The sequence below is a fragment of the Schistocerca cancellata genome, chromosome 9 (assembly GCF_023864275.1).
Source record: "Schistocerca cancellata isolate TAMUIC-IGC-003103 chromosome 9, iqSchCanc2.1, whole genome shotgun sequence".
NCBI classification, from domain to species: Eukaryota; Metazoa; Arthropoda; class Insecta; order Orthoptera; family Acrididae; genus Schistocerca; species Schistocerca cancellata.
The window spans coordinates 281,117,505-281,135,406 of NC_064634.1; positions in this window are offsets into that span (position 1 = coordinate 281,117,505).

The window sequence follows — 17,902 nt, forward strand, 5'->3', positions numbered from 1 at the left end:
TTAGGAACCATTGTGATACTATGAGAGCTTTGAGTGATGTATGTTGTACGTGACCTTGATGTAAGCCCCTGCTGCGCTGGGCTGCCCTCTATCCAGCAGGGAAAACCCATTGTTGTGTTGCCTATCAACTTTTATGGTGTCGCTTCAGCTTCTTTTAAGCTCACTGCACTCGCTCAAGCGCTCGCACAGCTGTAGAAAAGAGGGGCCGTTGACCTCGCTATTGACATTTCTTTGCAGAACACACCACAAACACAACATACACTATTACTTGTAAACATATGATTACACTTTGGAGTTTTTACTTTATGCTACTTACTGAAATGCTTATGAATTGATGAGAAATATTGTTACATTTACACACCTAATTATGAGGAGAGTCTCTCTATGAGAGTTGAGAGAATTTCTACTGACTTATGAAATGCCACATGGCTGTTGAATGATGTTTTTATATGTTTTGCTTTCTAGGTAATTGCTTATTTTGTTTGATATCTGCTTTCTAGCTGCGCTGCAGCATAGGTTTTATAAAATAAAATTCAATACATTTGCTAATGTGAACACTTTCTGTCAACAGATCCATTAAATAATAATTTTATGATTGGAAAGGAAAGAACAATAAGGAGAAGGGACTAGTTACAGGAACTGCATACATAATTTTCTTTTGAAGAACCTGGTAATTTTTTGGCAGAATAATTTGCTGTGGTGCACCACTTTAGTGTTAAGATGTGACAAAGAATCTTTGCATTTCACATGGGAGATAAAATAGATCTTGTTCTTTGTGATGGCGCTTTGCATAGTTTTGATAGTCACAGATGCACACATGTTATTGTTAGCATGCACATATATCCCTTATCTGCATTGCTGTCTTTACTGTAATATTTTTTCTGCTTGTGCTTTCTCATGTTTAGGTATAAGTTACTAAATTTGCTGCAGCTATTTGTTTGGCAATGTCCTACTGAGTTTTACTTTTTATTACTGTGATAAGCCAATTTTACCACTGATTTATTTCTCTTGTTTGTTGCATATTGCCTTATATTAGTTGTTACATTGCATTTGTTTTTGCTAATTTAGATATGCTGCTGCGTACTTTGCCAATCTGCGTATTTTGCATTGTTGTTTGTGCTAATTGTTTTGTGCTGGTTCATTACTCGTTCTCTAGTTTATGTGTCTGAGCTCAGTAGTCTAAATTTAGCTTTACAGGGGATATGCTAAAAATGAAAACTAGTTATCATTAGTTGGGAAGAAATGCACTGAGAAGCTATAGAGGAAAGGTTTGACCAAAAAGTATTGTATCACGAGGAGTAATTATCTTGGAAAAGGAAATGAAGTAGTTTTGGTTAAATACAGATAAATATGATTTTTTATGGAAACAAAGGGAGGTGGGCGAGAATTAAATGAAGTTTTAGTTGGAAACGGAGTAGTTTTGGTTGAAAGTAAAGCAGGTATGAGCTTAAAGTAGGTATAAAACGCTCACCACAAGTACTGCAGTACCAAATGTTACACTTACACTTTGATACATTTACACTTCGAAACAGACCCTGTCCTTTCGTTATGTGTTGTTCTGCTATGTTTTTGTGCGTACCCTTCTTTGTCTGTGTTCTTCCTGTCTCTGTCTGTTTACCAGATAAGATAAATTTGGTAGACTTGTAATTCCTTCTAATACTAAGCTGCATTCACTATATGAAGAATATTGTTATCCTCAAATTTCATCTCTGTTGCTGTACCATGTTCTTTACATTAGGAAGATCTTTAAACATTATTTATTCTGTTATGCTTCCACTGTTATTCTCATTTTTCATTTATTTGCTTATTTCATAATTCCTGTAATACTGGTGTATATGCTTATTTTTATCCTTTTTGTAAAGCCTGTATAACAACAAATGTTATTTGTATTATCATGTTCTTTACTGTATTAATGCTTTCTTTACATTTGTAATTGTATCTGCATACTGTTAAATTGTAATTGTATAGACACCAGTTCTTCAAGTTAGGTAAATAGTAGGGATTCATTTTACTGCACACATTTGTCTGTTGGTCACACTCTTTGTATCAAATATCAAAGATTATATGACTGTGTTAGTGCTTGCACGTGTGTTGATAATTCAGCAGAGGACTAGTTAACAGCATTGCCGGTTCTATGGAAATTGCAAAAAAAAAATGTAAGTGCACAAGTGGTGGTTCATGAGCTTGCTACATTCTCCTCAAGACTCTTCGTCCGCATCTCGTGGTCGTGCGGTAGCGTTCTCGCTTCCCACGCCCGGGTTTCCGGGTTCGATTCCCGGCGGGGTCAGGGATTTTCTCTGCCTCGTGATGACTGGGTGTTGTGTGCTGTCCTTAGGTTAGTTAGGTTTAAGTAGTTCTAAGTTCTAGGGGACTGATGACCATAGATGTTAAGTTCCATAGTGCTCAGAGCCATTTGAACCATTTGAACCAAGACTCTTCAATTGTGATTGTGCACCTGCACAGTCGCAACGGATGGCTGCTGCTGGCCATCTCTACAAGGACTAAAGTGGGTCTGCTCCTTGGGTGACCCATTACTAGCATAATCTCTACAAGGAATAATGTGGATCTGCTCTGTGGTGACCCACAAATTCTACCAATATTCTTCAAGACTTCGACTGACTTTGCTGTGGCTCTGCTCTGTTGTGGCCCATTGCCAGTCCTCTCAACTGAAATATTCATATCTAGAGTCAGCACTGTGTTTCCGTGGGGAGGATAACACTACTTCTTCAAGACTGCATGGTGGTCCACTACTTACGTGTGCATTTTCATTTACCGATCGGCCTTTGTTCGTAAAACTGGCATACACTTCTCTCTGATGAATTAGATCTGTCTTTATGGAACGTGAAGAGAACTTTTACTTTAGTGACCAACAGCATATGACTTAACCTTTTTTGCATCTGATCTATTTGATATCGTTAGTATAAAAAATTTTAACAATTTAGACTTGGCCTCTGCCCGAAACACATTGCAAAATTTTTTGAACGGAACTGGGGGACAATGCAAGTAGCTTTTTTATATGTATGTATGTTGGCAGCGCTATAGACTGTAATTAATATTGCTGACAGCGCTCTGCGCCTTCGGTAAGAGACTGTGGTTGGATGGACTTGCCGTTGGCAGTTAGCGGTTAGCAGTTAGCGAGCGGGCGGTTTTGGAAGTGAGTCCTTTCATGGAGATTCAGTGTTATTAGGACATGGATTGTAAAATGATGAGTGATGTATTTGCTAATGTTTCGGTAGTGGAATTATTGACGATTATGCAATTTTTGGAACTGGATGTCACATGATTAAGGTAAAATCTGCTAAATACATCGTTTGCTATTCGACAAAATCTTTCTTTTGCTAACCATATGCCTACTAGTAGTTTGGGCTAGTAGTTAGAATATTTTTATTCAGCTAACTGTAGTTGCTACTTGCTGTAATTGCTGTAGTTCGTGTTAAGAAGATTTTCTGTGAGGTAAGTGAGTTATACAATATATGGGTTACTGTTAGGATTTCTTCTAATTCAGGACCATTCTTTTGAGTTAATTATTTGAAGTCATGTCGCCATTACAGAGCAATCAGACTGCGTTGCACTTGTATATTGTGGGTAATAACTGAATAGGTTAACTCTGCGTAGTCCTTGTCAGCGAAAATTCTGTAGGTCAGTGTTGTAACGATAAAAATAAATAACGAGGCAGTTGGTTCAGTTGCATTCAGCAGTTTCAGTAAAAACTAAGACGTTTCACCTACTCAGTTATTTCAGTAGATACAAACAAAGAAGTTTCAGTGTGAGTTCTCCACGTTGGCCGAACATTGCTGCAAGGCGTCGGTCTCGCTTGAGAAGAGTTATCGGCAACACCACACTAGGTGAGAACATGAGTCTGTTCTGCTTCACCGTTGAAGGAAGCGTGCCTGCGATGGGTATCTGTTGCCTGCAGGTATTGTGGACTATGGTGAAGTTCTTGATTACTAGCTCTAAAGTCATGCATCCTGGTTTCTCGTGCACTTCCTTAACAGTTTTGGCTTTATTACTGTCTGACATTGTGGGCCAAAGCTGCACGGTTTTATATATATATATATATATATATATATATATATATATATATATATACACTCCTGGAAATGGAAAAAAGAACACATTGACACCGGTGTGTCAGATCCACCATACTTGCTCCGGACACTGCGAGAGGGCTGTACAAGCAATGATCACACGCACGGCACAGCGGACACACCAGGAACCGCGGTGTTGGCCGTCGAATGGCGCTAGCTGCGCAGCATTTGTGCACCGCCGCTGTCAGTGTCAGCCAGTTTGCCGTGGCATACGGAGCTCCATCGCAGTCTTTAACACTGGTAGCATGCCGCGACAGCGTGGACGTGAACCGTATGTGCAGTTGACGGACTTTGAGCGAGGGCGTATAGTGGGCATGCGGGAGGCCGGGTGGACGTACCGCCGAATTGCTCAACACGTGGGGCGTGAGGTCTCCACAGTACATCGATGTTGTCGCCAGTGGTCGGCGGAAGGTGCACGTGCCCGTCGACCTGGGACCGGACCGCAGCGACGCTCGGATGCACGCCAAGACCGTAGGATCCTACGCAGTGCCGTAGGGGACCGCACCGCCACTTCCCAGCAAATTAGGGACACTGTTGCTCCTGGGGTATCGGCGAGGACCATTCGCAATCGTCTCCATGAAGCTGGGCTACGGTCCCACACACCGTTAGGCCGTCTTCCGCTCACGCCCCAACATCGTGCAGCCCGCCTCCAGTGGTGTCGCGACAGGCGTGAATGGAGGGACGAATGGAGACGTGTCGTCTTCAGCGATGAGAGTCGCTTCTGCCTTGGTGCCAATGATGGTCGTATGCGTGTTTGGCGCCGTGCAGGTGAGCGCCACAATCAGGACTGCATACGACCGAGGCACACAGGGCCAACACCCGGCATCATGGTGTGGGGAGCGATCTCCTACACTGGCCGTACACCACTGGTGATCGTCGAGGGGACACTGAATAGTGCACGGTACATCCAAATCGTCATCGAACCCATCGTTCTACCATTCCTAGACCGGCAAGGGAACTTGCTGTTCCAACAGGACAATGCACGTCCGCATGTATCCCGTGCCACCCAACGTGCTCTAGAAGGTGTAAGTCACCTACCCTGGCCAGCAAGATCTCCGGATCTGTCCCCCATTGAGCATGTTTGGGACTGGATGAAGCGTCGTCTCACGCGGTCTGCACGTCCAGCACGAACGCTGGTCCAACTGAGGCGCTAGGTGGAAATGGCATGGCAAGCCGTTCCACAGGACTACATCCAGCATCTCTACGATCGTCTCCATGGGAGAATAGCAGCCTGCATTGCTGCGAAAGGTGGATATACACTGTACTAGTGCCGACATTGTGCATGCTCTGTTGCTTGTGTCTATGTGCCTGTGGTTCTGTCAGTGTGCTCATGTGATGTATCTGACCCCAGGAATGTGTCAATAAAGTTTCCCCTTCCTGGGACAATGAATTCACGGTGTTCTTATTTCAATTTCCAGGAGTGTACATATATATATATATATATATATATATATATATATATATATATACAAGGGCTATTCGTAAAGTTATTTCCGATCGGTAGCGAAATGGAAACCGCTGTGAAAATCAAAAATATTTTATTTGCAACAGTTAGCGACACATTCCATCTACTTCTCTACATAGTCGCCGCTCCTACTTAGACGTTTCTCGTAGCGTTGTGGCAGTTTTCCAATACTCTCCTCATAGAAGGCAGCCGCTGTGCTTTCCTCCAATACTCTAAGCTAGTCTACAGCTCGTTGTCTATGCCAAAATGTGTTCAAAGCCAGCGGTCCATGTGAGCAGAGATGAAACTCAGGGGGAGCCAGTTTCGAGCTGCATTGTGGCTGATCAAACACTTCCCATCGAAAATGCTGCAGGGGAATCTTCATTGTCACTGCAGAGTGCGGACGAGAACTATCATGAAATAGAAATGAGCGTTTGACGTCATTGGCCGGGGGGCCCCTTGCGGGGCAGGTCCGGCCGCCTTGGTGCAGGTCTTGTTGCATTCGACGCCACAATGGGCGACCTGCGCGCCGGGTGGGGATGAAATGATGGCGAAGACAACACAACACCCAGTGCCTGAGCGGAAAAAATCTCCGAGCCAGCCGGGAAGCGGACGCGGGCACGTAGGGCAGCCATCCGTCACGCTGACCACTTTTTTTTTATAAAAACATTTATTAAAAAAACAATGTTACACTCCAAATACATACTAAGTTATGCATACATGAAGTTATTTAAACAAAACGGTTTGATCATTTCAGTTACGCTGACATTAAGGAAAGACAACAGAGGATTGTGTTACTGACTAATTACCAGAAAGAATTAATTTAAACTTCAATGACAAAATTTTTAAAGACATTCAAACTTCAACCTGAAGAAGTAAAATCTGCACTTTGAATTACATGAGGTGCAATCTTTACAGAAGCATAATTTCTTTATGATGGATATCAGCAAGTTGATGGGATAATTTTAATTAAAACAATTTAATAATCATATTAGACAATTTCTGAAATACTTGAGAATGGCGGAAAGGAGATATATAATAAAGTTGACTAGCCTTCCAACTACACTTTCTGGACATTAATTGAATCTTAAGTATCTGAAGTGATCAGATCTATATAATCAGTCTTTCACTGGATCAGATCTATATAATCAGTCTTTCACTGAGAAACTGACTTACACATCACAGTGCAAAAAGGAACAGGGCAATGTGCCAGCCATTGAATATTACATTTATCAGACAGAATCTTATGGTTTTAAACAATCGATAAGGACATTCTATAAAAACTGTCTATTTCCAAATTTCTAGTATAAGCCAATAATGCACCTTTAATGTTTTGTGTTTTGACACTATTTCGACACACAATCTCAATGTCACATAAGTTCTGTACATTAGCTTATAAGTTGCAAAAACTACTCTCTGAAGTAGAAAAAGTACACATCATAAATATACTGTAAAATCTTAAATAGTATCCTTAAGGTAACTACAATACATCACTGTCAACACAGTCTTCTTTTTTATATTAACCAACGCCTATTCTTTCAAATACAATTTTTAACATATTACCGAACTTTTTCTTGTGATTCGAATAGCTTCTAATTTTGTGAAACTCACACAGCACCACTCAGCTATCGTGGCGGACACTATCATGAAGAATGAACCACAAGACAGTTGTGTTACGTGGGCTGCACGACATCAGGCGAAATCTCTCACCAGTCTCTCACACTTGGCAGCAGACGCTATTTCCTAGGCATTTATACGTGCCCACTGTGCACTCAGAACTCAAAAGTGCGACGTGACGCGATGGACGAGCATACCAGAGACACTGCTCAGCACATCTGTGTGAAACTTCATTGTACGATGGTGGATTGAAAAGTTCTCGGAATCATCACGAGAGGTCAGCGCTAGCGCAGCGACTTGTTCACGTGACATTCATTGGACTGTTGCCTGTAAACACGTGCCACGTCAGTGCTCTTGGAAGAGAGCTGTGGCGGTTGCCGCGTAGTGATTTGCGAAGATGGAAAAAATCGAGATTTGAGCAGTGACTAAGTACTTCGTAAAGATAGGTATGAAAGCAAAGGACATTCATACCGGTTTCCGGAATACACTGGGGGATTTTGCCCCTTCGTATTCAACTGTTGCCAAGTGGACAGATTAATTTAAATTTGGTCGGGAGAGCTTAGATGATGATCCGCACAGTGGTCTGCTGATGTGTAACTACTCCAGAAATCATTGCAAAAGTGCACTAAATGGTTTCTATTGTCTACTGTCAAACCACAATTTATGAAAGATGTTTATATTTTATTAATAGGATTAAGTAGGAATAATTAATATTTGTCATGTTGGAAATAATTGTGGTAGCAGGGAATGTCTGCACCAAAGTATTGTTGGCAAGACAGACCGCAAATTTATATAATTTTAAAAAGGGCGGGAGAGACAGCGTATGCATTCATTTTAAGAAAAGATCGGGAAAGACCGCGCATTGATACATTTTGTAATGGTAGCAGGGATTGTCTGCACCAGAAAGCATTGTTGGCAGGAGAGACCGCGCATTAGTGTTCGTAGGTAGTCAGTAGTAAGCGAGATGTGAAGCGAGTTGGTAGCAGGTCTGAAGCGAGAGGTTGAGAGGTGCAGTGTGCCTGCCAGCCACCAGCTATGATTTACAAGAGATTATAAACGGATGTACAGAGACATCAACTAACTATTATCATAAGAGGAGCTAATATTATTGAATTATTTTCTTTGCGAAACTCAAGACTACTGAAGGTATGTTTGCGCAACGCTAGTTGTAAGATTATTGTAAAAAGTAAGTCCCATTTGAACGTTTGTAAAGTCATTTCATTAGCAACAGTAAATATCTGAAGCATTTTCAGAATATGATAATTTTTTCCAGCAATGTTGCATTACTGATTATAAGCCATCCCAAAAACCACCACCGTAAAACTTTGCAAAAATTTTATTGTTGTCGAGAAAAAGTTTAACTATGAATTACGTAACTTCAGTCAAATTAATTAAAGAATAACATCAGCTTTGCTATTAAAGAATAACGTGAGCTTTGGTAATAAATACAGCCACTTATTATGACAGCCCTCCAGCAGTTAATAGAGTATAGTAAACCAGAGTAAGTATATTCATGTCGCAGTTCGATGCAGCAGTCAGATGGCGATCCAGTAACAGCAAAAAAAGGTAAGGAACAGTTTTGGGTTATTGCAGATAACGACTGAGGGCCACGACGATCACTTTTAATAAGCAGCAATTCAATTTGTATGCGAAGATTGAGAAAGAGAATAAATTTCAAAGGGGAGATTTCATTTGTTATTATTAAGCAAGAGATAGAAATCCTAAGGAAAGGTTTCATAGGTTATTGTAGAAGGGAAGGTTGCTTAAAAAAAAAAGAGATATAGAGGAGACGGGAAGATTTCAATGGTCATGGAGGATCGCCGATTGAAAGAGCGTGAAATTGTTCATGCTTGCCAAACGTCATCTCAAACCGTATGTCACATTATAACTGAAGAATTATAAACGAAAAAATTATCTGCAGGATGGGTGACGCAACTCTTGAAGCTAGATCAAAAACGAATGAGAATGGACATATTTGACCCGTTTTAGGAGAAACGAACAATTTTTTTTGCAACCTGTTTGGGACCACAGATGAACCTTATGTGCACTACTATACCCCAGAGACAAAACAACGATCAAAGCAGTGGAAACATGCTGATTCTCCGCCACCTAAGAAAGCGAAGAATGGGATGCGAAGGGGTTTCTGTTTGTGAATTCTCCCCACTGAGCAAACAATTACTGGAAAATGCTATGCTAACCTCTTGGACAAACTGCAACAAAAGACACGTGAAAGCCGGACGCGGTGGTCTAGCGGTTCTAGGCGCGCAGTCCGGAACCGCGCGACTGCTACGGTCGAAGGTTCGAATCCTGCCTCGGGCATGGATGTGTGTGATGTCCTTAGGTTAGTTAGGTTTAAGTAGTTCTAAGTTCTAGGGGACTGATGACCTCAGATGTTAAGTCCAATAGTGCTCAGAGCCATTTGAACCATTTTTTAGACACGTGAAAAAAAAGCCAGGTTTGACAAGGAAGAAAGTCATCTTCCATCAAGGCAATCCGCGCCCGCATACCTGTGCAGTCGCCATGACAAAACTACCCGAGCTAACGTATGAATTGTTGCCAGACCCGCCTTATTCACCTGATACAGCTCCGTCAGACTTCAGTCTCTTCCCAAAACCGAAAATTTATGTTGGTGAGCGAAGATTCACTTCAAACGAAGAATTGATAGGCAGAATTGACTACTATTTTGCAGGGCTGGAGTAAACTCGTTTACGATTTGGGATCAAGGCACTGGAACATCGCTGGACGAAGTGCATTAATCTACGAGGAGACTACATTGAAAAATAAAAAAAGTTTCAGTGATGTAAGTACTTTTTTTTCTACTCTGTTCCGAGAACTGTTCAAACCACCCTCGTATTTTCACAGTGGTTTCCATTTCGCGAACGATCAGATCTTACTTTCCTAATAGCCCAGTGCACGTATTCGTGATTTGTAGCGATCGTGCATCAACTGTGTGAATCTGTTATTTATTGAGCCCCGTGGCTGCTTTGTGGTGCGTGAAAAAGGTTGTTTCCCATCATGTACTTCAGTAGTTTACTGGTTCTGTTCTCCACCTCATGATGTCAATATGAGTATTTGTGCCTACTGATAAGGTTAGTTATATTTGGCTGTCCCACTTGTTATTCAGTGCCCCCTCGTTTTATGCAAATAGTGTTATTTAATTAGTTTTGCTGATGCCTTAACTGAGCGTTAAACTTATCTTCCGCAATGGCTTTGAATTCCATAGTATTAAATTTCACCTGCATGTTGCGGGAGACGTATTCCACTTCTAAAGCTTCATTGTGAGAGACTTCACTGTATGCGTTACGTAGTGCTGTGACAGATGTCAAGCAGAATTAGCAGTATGTTCCTTTGTACTGCTCTGTTTCGGTAAGCAATCTGGCCAGCTGAGTATAGTAGATCCGTGTTACTTGCCGTTTATTATTTTTGAAATAGCTCTCTGGCTATTAATTTACTCCCCTGAAGTTAAGGGCGTCCCGTGATACAAACCTAGATTACTACTGTACTTGGCCTTTGAGCCGAAAAGTCTTGTGATATACACTCCTGGAAATGGAAAAAAGAACACATTGACACCGGTGTGTCAGACCCACCATACTTGCTCCGGACACTGCGAGAGGGCTGTACAAGCAATGATCACACGCATGGCACAGCGGACACACCAGGAACCGCGGTGTTGGCCGTCGAATGGCGCTAGCTGCGCAGCATTTGTGCACCGCCGCCGTCAGTGTCAGCCAGTTTGCCGTGGCAGACGGAGCTCCATCGCAGTCTTTAACACTGGTAGCATGCCGCGACAGCGTGGACGTGAACCGTATGTGCAGTTGACGGACTTTGAGCGAGGGCGTATAGTGGGCATGCGGGAGGCCGGGTGGACGTACCGCCGAATTGCTCAACACGTGGGGCGTGAGGTCTCCGCAGTACATCGATGTTGTCGCCAGTGGTCGGCGGAAGGTGCACGTGCCCGTCGACCTGGGACCGGACCGCAGCGACGCACGGATGCACGCCAAGACCGTAGGATCCTACGCAGTGCCGTAGGGGACCGCACCGCCACTTCCCAGCAAATTAGGGACACTGTTGCTCCTGGGGTATCGGCGAGAACCATTCGCAACCGTCTCCATGAAGCTGGGCTACGGTCCCGCACACCGTTAGGCCGTCTTCCGCTCACGCCCCAACATCGTGCAGCCCGCCTCCAGTGGTGTCGCGACAGGCGTGAATGGAGGGACGAATGGAGACGTGTCGTCTTCAGCGATGAGAGTCGCTTCTGCCTTGGTGCCAGTGATGGTCGTATGCGTGTTTGGCGCCGTGCAGGTGAGCGCCACAATCAGGACTGCATACGACCGAGGCACACAGGGCCAACACCCGGCATCATGGTGTGGGGAGCGATCTCCTACACTGGCCGTACACCACTGGTGATCGTCGAGGGGACACTGAATAGTGCACGGTACATCCAAACCGTCATCGAACCCATCGTGCTCTAGAAGGTGTAAGTCAACTACCCTGGCCAGCAAGATCTCCGGATCTGTCCCCCATTGAGCATGTTTGGGACTGGATGAAGCGTCGTCTCACGCGGTCTGCACGTCCAGCACGAACGCTGGTCCATCTGAGGCGCCAGGTGGAAATGGCATGGCAAGCCGTTCCACAGGACTACATCCAGCATCTCTACGATCGTCTCCATGGGAGAATAGCAGCCTGCATTGCTGCGAAAGGTGGATATACACTGTACTATTGCCGACATTGTGCATGCTCTGTTGCCTGTGTCTATGTGCCTGTGGTTCTGTCAGTGTGATCATGTGATGTATCTGACCCCAGGAATGTGTCAATAAAATTTCCCCTTCCTGGGACAATGAATTCACGGTGTTCTTATTTCAATTTCCAGGAGTGTAACTGCTTCTATACGCCTTGTGTTTTAGTCAGATTTCAGGGCAAGTACTGCCCCTGCCAATCATAAAGCTAGTTTAAGTGGGCGACGGCTGTAAACTCAGTGGATATCTTTCTTTTAAAGTACGGTAAAAATTCATTGTAAGTCTTAAAATTTGATTCTAGCAATACTTTTAGAATGCAAGTTTAACTGTTCTTGTTACCGTCACTGCTGTGGATTAAGTAAAGAAACACGGATTAAGAGACAATCTGTAATTTAGATCCGCCTACTTTGCTTGCGCAGTTTGCTAATGGGATTTTTCCCCATTGAAGGAGAGCTTCAGGCTGACCTTGAAGCACCTACCCAAACTGTAAGTTGGTTTTGTTTTTCACTGACCGTGAATTTGGTTATTGCGTGTATGCTGTAACTTATTCAAACACTACAGAAGCTAAGTGTTTGTCAAAATTAATTTGCGGAGTTGCTTTGATAGTAGTTAGATGGTTTGTTTGTTAAACCACATGCCTTGCATACAGTTGTTAACTGTAAATCATTGATTTCAATTTCTTCACGTTTTTAATCCCGAGTTCTTCCTTGTATTTTTATATCTTATTATAAAGTTGTTAATTTGGCCTTAAGCCGTTTGTGCAATCATTAAGAATATTTTTATTTCCTTTGTACCTTCATCTTCTTAACTGTAACTGCTGGTAACAATTTTTTGGGTTTCTGATAAAATATATCATTAATTGGACCTTAAACTAATTTTGCTTTTGCCAAGTTTGTCATTTGGTACTTTAAACTGTCTATGAACTAAGCCATAAGCCAGTTAACTATTTAAGAGCAATTTGACTGGCAATTAATTTTTTTACTGTCACTATTAGGGCTTTGGCTGTCGTGCAGAGCGCTTGTTATTCGCCCATAAGCTTTTAATTCGATTTTTTTATCCGATTTCTTGTTTACTACTGTATCGAAAGTTATTTTATGATTTTAAAATTTCTCGTTGCTATTTTTCCATTGTTGTATTATCATTGCAAGGATTTTGGTTGTTTTAATAAATTATTGTTAAAATATACTTAAATTTGGTAACCCCCGTATCATTCCACTCCCAACTAGCTCCCTGCCGCTTTAGCGCTGGAGATGTCGAAACATCTCTATGAAGCTTTCGCGTTTACTAACTAAAGCTGTGACGCAACGCGTAACTCTTCTTTCGATCTTCCCTATTTTCTCTGTCAATTCTGTCTGTTTCTGATCAGAGACTGATGAGACACATGAAAGGTTTGATCGAATACTAACCAGCCCGTCGCTGTCATCTCCAGTGCCCTGATAACGGATCGTTTCTTCCTGAGACAGATATTTCATACCATTTTAGTATTAGTTACGACTTCTTCGGGCTTGGGAGGAAGAACGATAATTTCAAATAGGGCGATACAGAAGACTGCCTTTTGTCTCCGTCAGAAATTTTTGACGTATTATTGTTTGTTTGTGCTTCAGACAAACACATACAAAGCGAAAATTTTCTCGTAAACATGGGACTGGAAAATATACATTTGCAATATGACGAATGTGTGGTTACGTGGCGCCATGGACTTTCGTTTGAAATATTGCCCGAGTCAGTTCAAATCTACTTGAAATACAAACTTTTTGATTAATTCCTTACCTAATGGGGCAGAAGTTTGGCGAAAACCAACATGGTATTCATGAGTCACCGTATCAGCAACTTTCGTCAGTGAAGGTCTTGTTAGGGGCACTAGATGATCGTCTCATTGGACCAATCACTCTTCCAAGAACATTTTATGGATGAGAAGACCTTCCGTTTCTGTGGCGGGTTTCTCCAGTATTGTTTCAGAATGTAACTCTTGCGCAGCATTTGTGAATGTGGAAGATACATGCTGAAGCACTGTGAAAGTCTAATGCTGATGTAAGAACACGTATAACGCACCAATATTGCCCGGCATGGTAGGAGGAACAGGGTCTCCAAGACTAACTGACCTCACTCGTCTGGGATCATCACAAAACTAAAGTGTACAGTCACTCCGTTCGTTAATTCAGTTGGAGAGATGGCGCAGCGAAATACACCTTCTTATCAAGATGTACGAGATAATACAGAGGTGTTAGAAAAAAAAAATCTTAACTGACTACAAGGACGAGTGCAGTACAGGAAACACCTACGAAGACGATACGTGGAACGCCTTTGACATGTGCGAAAGAATAAAGGGAAACCCTGCGATCAGGCTCTGAAGCCTACGTGATAGGCGACATAAAGTAGTGTCATCCTCAGTCGATGATCATCGGCTGCTTAATGGAGGGGCCTGGGCACATCGCACTCCCTGGCGAAGTCGACACTTCGACCTTGAAGATGCTACCTGTCATTCTCATAGCTCCTCAATTGACTTCACGAGGCTGAGAGCATCCCAGTCCAGACCTCTCACCAAGAAAAACATCCGTTGCAGTACCGGAAATCGAAACCGGATCCTCCACATATATGTCTGTCGCTTTGACCAGCGGTTGCTGGCGGACAAGCACGAGAGTTCAGTGATTTGTAACATGTAACATGCTGAAGTAGTACTGTACCTCATGTTAATATAGGCAGTGGGTGAAATTTGAACCCAATTCGTGTTACTTTTACATATATACTCCGCAAAAACGGCCATACGGTGTATGGCGGAGGGTATCTTATTCCACTACTAGTCGTTTCCTTTTTCTGTTCCACTCGGAAGTGGAGCGAGGGAAAAATGACTATCTACATGCTTCCCTATTCTCCAATCAAGTCTTCGCGGTCCTTAGCTGAACTGTGTGTTTGTGGCAGCAGGATTATTCTGCAGTCGGTCGCAAATGCTGGTCTTCTAAACTTCCTCTACAGCACTGTTGCCTGATATTTTCGGCAGGAAGCAGATCTTTGAATGTGATGATTGCAGGGCCCCGCCCATATAATTCAAAGTTCTCAGCTGACGAGAGATCTGGTGACCTTGCAGGCCAAGCTTATGGTTTGGCAAGCACGAATGCAAGCATTAAAAACGCTCGTCGTGTGCGAGCGGGCATTATCTCGCCAAAATGCAATCCCGGGACAGCTTACCGTGAATGTCAACAATAGGGGGGGAATAATATCGTCGACGTACCCTACGCTGTAATGGTGCCGCGGATGGCAACCAAAGGGGCCTGCTGTTAAAAGAAATAGGATCCCAATCCATCAGCCGGCCGTTGTGACCGATCGGTTCTAGGCGCTTGTCTGGAACCGCTGACCGCTACGGTCGCAGGTTCGAATCTTGCCTGGGGTATGGATGTGTGTGGTTTCCTCAGGTTAGTTAGGTTCAAGTAGTTCTAAGTTCTAGGGGACTGATGACCTCAGATGTTAAGTCCCACTGTGCTTAGAGCCATTTCAACCATTTTTGAACCAGTCCATCTCTCCTGGTTGTCGCATGGCGGGTGACCGTCAGGTTGGTATCACACCACTATCCATGGCGTCTCCAGAAAAGTCTTAGATGGTCCTCGAGGGTCATTACGAAGCAATTCCACTCCAGCCAATGAGATTCCAGGCACCGATGACAAGCGAAGACATATATGGAGACGCCCCAGACATCAGTGAGATGCCATGTGAGTCAACAACCAGCTCCGATGGTCTGACGTGGCATTTCTTTTCATAGCAGGACCCCTTTGATTGTCATCCACGGGAGCCCTAAAGCACGGCGGTACTTCGACGATTTTCTACACCCCGTTTGGCTACCCTCCAAGGCAAGCCATCCTGGGCTTACATTTCAAGATAATGAAGCACTCAAACGGCGATTCTGTTGATTGTCTTCTTGCTTGGCAGACTCTACCTTAATCAGCAAGGTCGCCAGATCTCCCATCAGCTGAGAACGTTTGAAGCATTATGGGCGGGGCCCTCCAGGCAGCTTGGGATTTTGACGATCTAACTCGTCAGTTGGCCAGATATCTCTCAAGGGAACATCCGACAACTATGTCAGTCAATTCCAAACTGAATAACTGCTTCCAAAAGGGCCAGAGATGGACCAAAGCCTTATTAATCTGCTCGGTTTGTGAAACTCTTTCTCTTGAATGAACTATCCATTTTTTCTGAAACTGATCATTTCTTTGTTTGTATCATATCTGCACCAACATCTACATGGATACTCTGCAAATCACAAAAAAAGGTTCAAATGGCTCTGAGCACTATGGGACTTAACGTCTGAGCTCATCAGTCCCCTAGAACTTAGAACTACGTAAACCTAACTAACCTAAGGACATCACACACATCCATGCCCGAGGCAGGATTCGAACCTGCGACCGTAGCGGCCACGCGGTTCCAGACTGAGCGCCTAGAACCGCTCGGACACTTCGGCCTGCTGCAAATCACATTTAAGTGCTTGGCAGAGCGTTCATCGAACCACCTTTACAATTTTCTATTATTCCAATCTCGCATAGCGCCCGGAAGAAATGAACACCTATATCTTTCCGTACGAGCTCTGATTTCCCTTATTTTATCATGGTGATCGTTCCTCCCTATGTAGGTCGATCTCAACAAAATATTTTCGCATTCGGAGGAGAAAGTTGGTGATTGGAATTTCGAGAGAAGGTTCCGTCGCAAAGAAAAACGCCTTTCTTTTAATGATGTCCAGCCCAAATCCTGTATCAATTCTGTGACACTCTCTCCCACATTTCGCGATAATACAAAACGTGCTGCGTTCCTTTGAACTTTTTCGACGTATTCCGTCAGTCTTATCTGGTAAGGATCCCACACCGCGCAGCAGTATTCTAAAAGAGGACGGAAAAGTGTAGTGTAGGCACTCTCCTTAGTAGGTCTGTTTCATTTTCTAAGTGTCCTGCCTATAAAACGCAGTCTTTGGTTAGCCTCCCCCATAACATGTTCTATGTGTTCCTTTCAATTTAAGTTGTCCGTAACTGTAATACCTAGGTATTTAGTTGAATTTACGGCTTTTAGATTAGACTGATCTATCGTGTAACCGGAGTTTAACGAGTTTCTTTTTGCACTCATATGGATGACCTCACACTTTTCGTTATTTAGGGTCAACTGCCATTTTTCACACCATTCAGATATCTTTTCTAAATCGTTTTGCAGTTTGTTTTGATCTTCTGATGACTTTATTAGTCGATAAACGACAGCGTCATCTGCAAACAACCGAAGACTGATACTCAGATTGTCCCCCAAATCGTTTAGATAAGGAACAGCAAAGGGCCTATAACACTACTTTTGGGAACACCAGAAATTAACATCTGTTTTACTCGATGACTACGAACTCTGACCTCTCTGACAGGAAATCACAAATCCAGTCACATAATTGAGACGATATTCCATAAGCACGCAATTTCACTACGAGCTGCTGCCGATTTCCGTCCCATTCGGGTAATTCCTTCTTAGTGCGTCCTTTCTTTTTTGTCTTAGAGTGCAGCCAAGAGCGTGTTTTGAAAATTTCACGTAAGAAAGAGTTTTAGCTGTTATTGTGGTGCTTTCTGTTCTTATTTTATCATGATTAATCTGCTACGGAGAGTTGCGCCAGCATCAAAGCTAACGTGGAAATAAAGCAGTTCTAGGCCCATGTCATAAAATGTGTGTCCGTACCTTTGCTACCCTCCAAATAGCTGCTTGAGCACTGTTTTGATTTACAATAGGTTTAGCTGCACCAACTACATGGCGAATATTTTGTTCATGCTTCGATCTTTAGTTTTAAGTTCACCTGTAAATTTCATGGCAGCGGCTTCTTTTTCACTGAGGTGCCTATCTGTTAAATTACCTCTTCTATCAGTCACTTCAATTCTTCTTCCGCTGTTGTGTTCTCCACACTAAGTTTCCCTATAAATTCTATATAAAATCGTGCACTGTATGATCTATTTCCACATGTCTAACAACAGGTTTTCGACCGCCACTAATTCACTGCATAAGTGCATCCT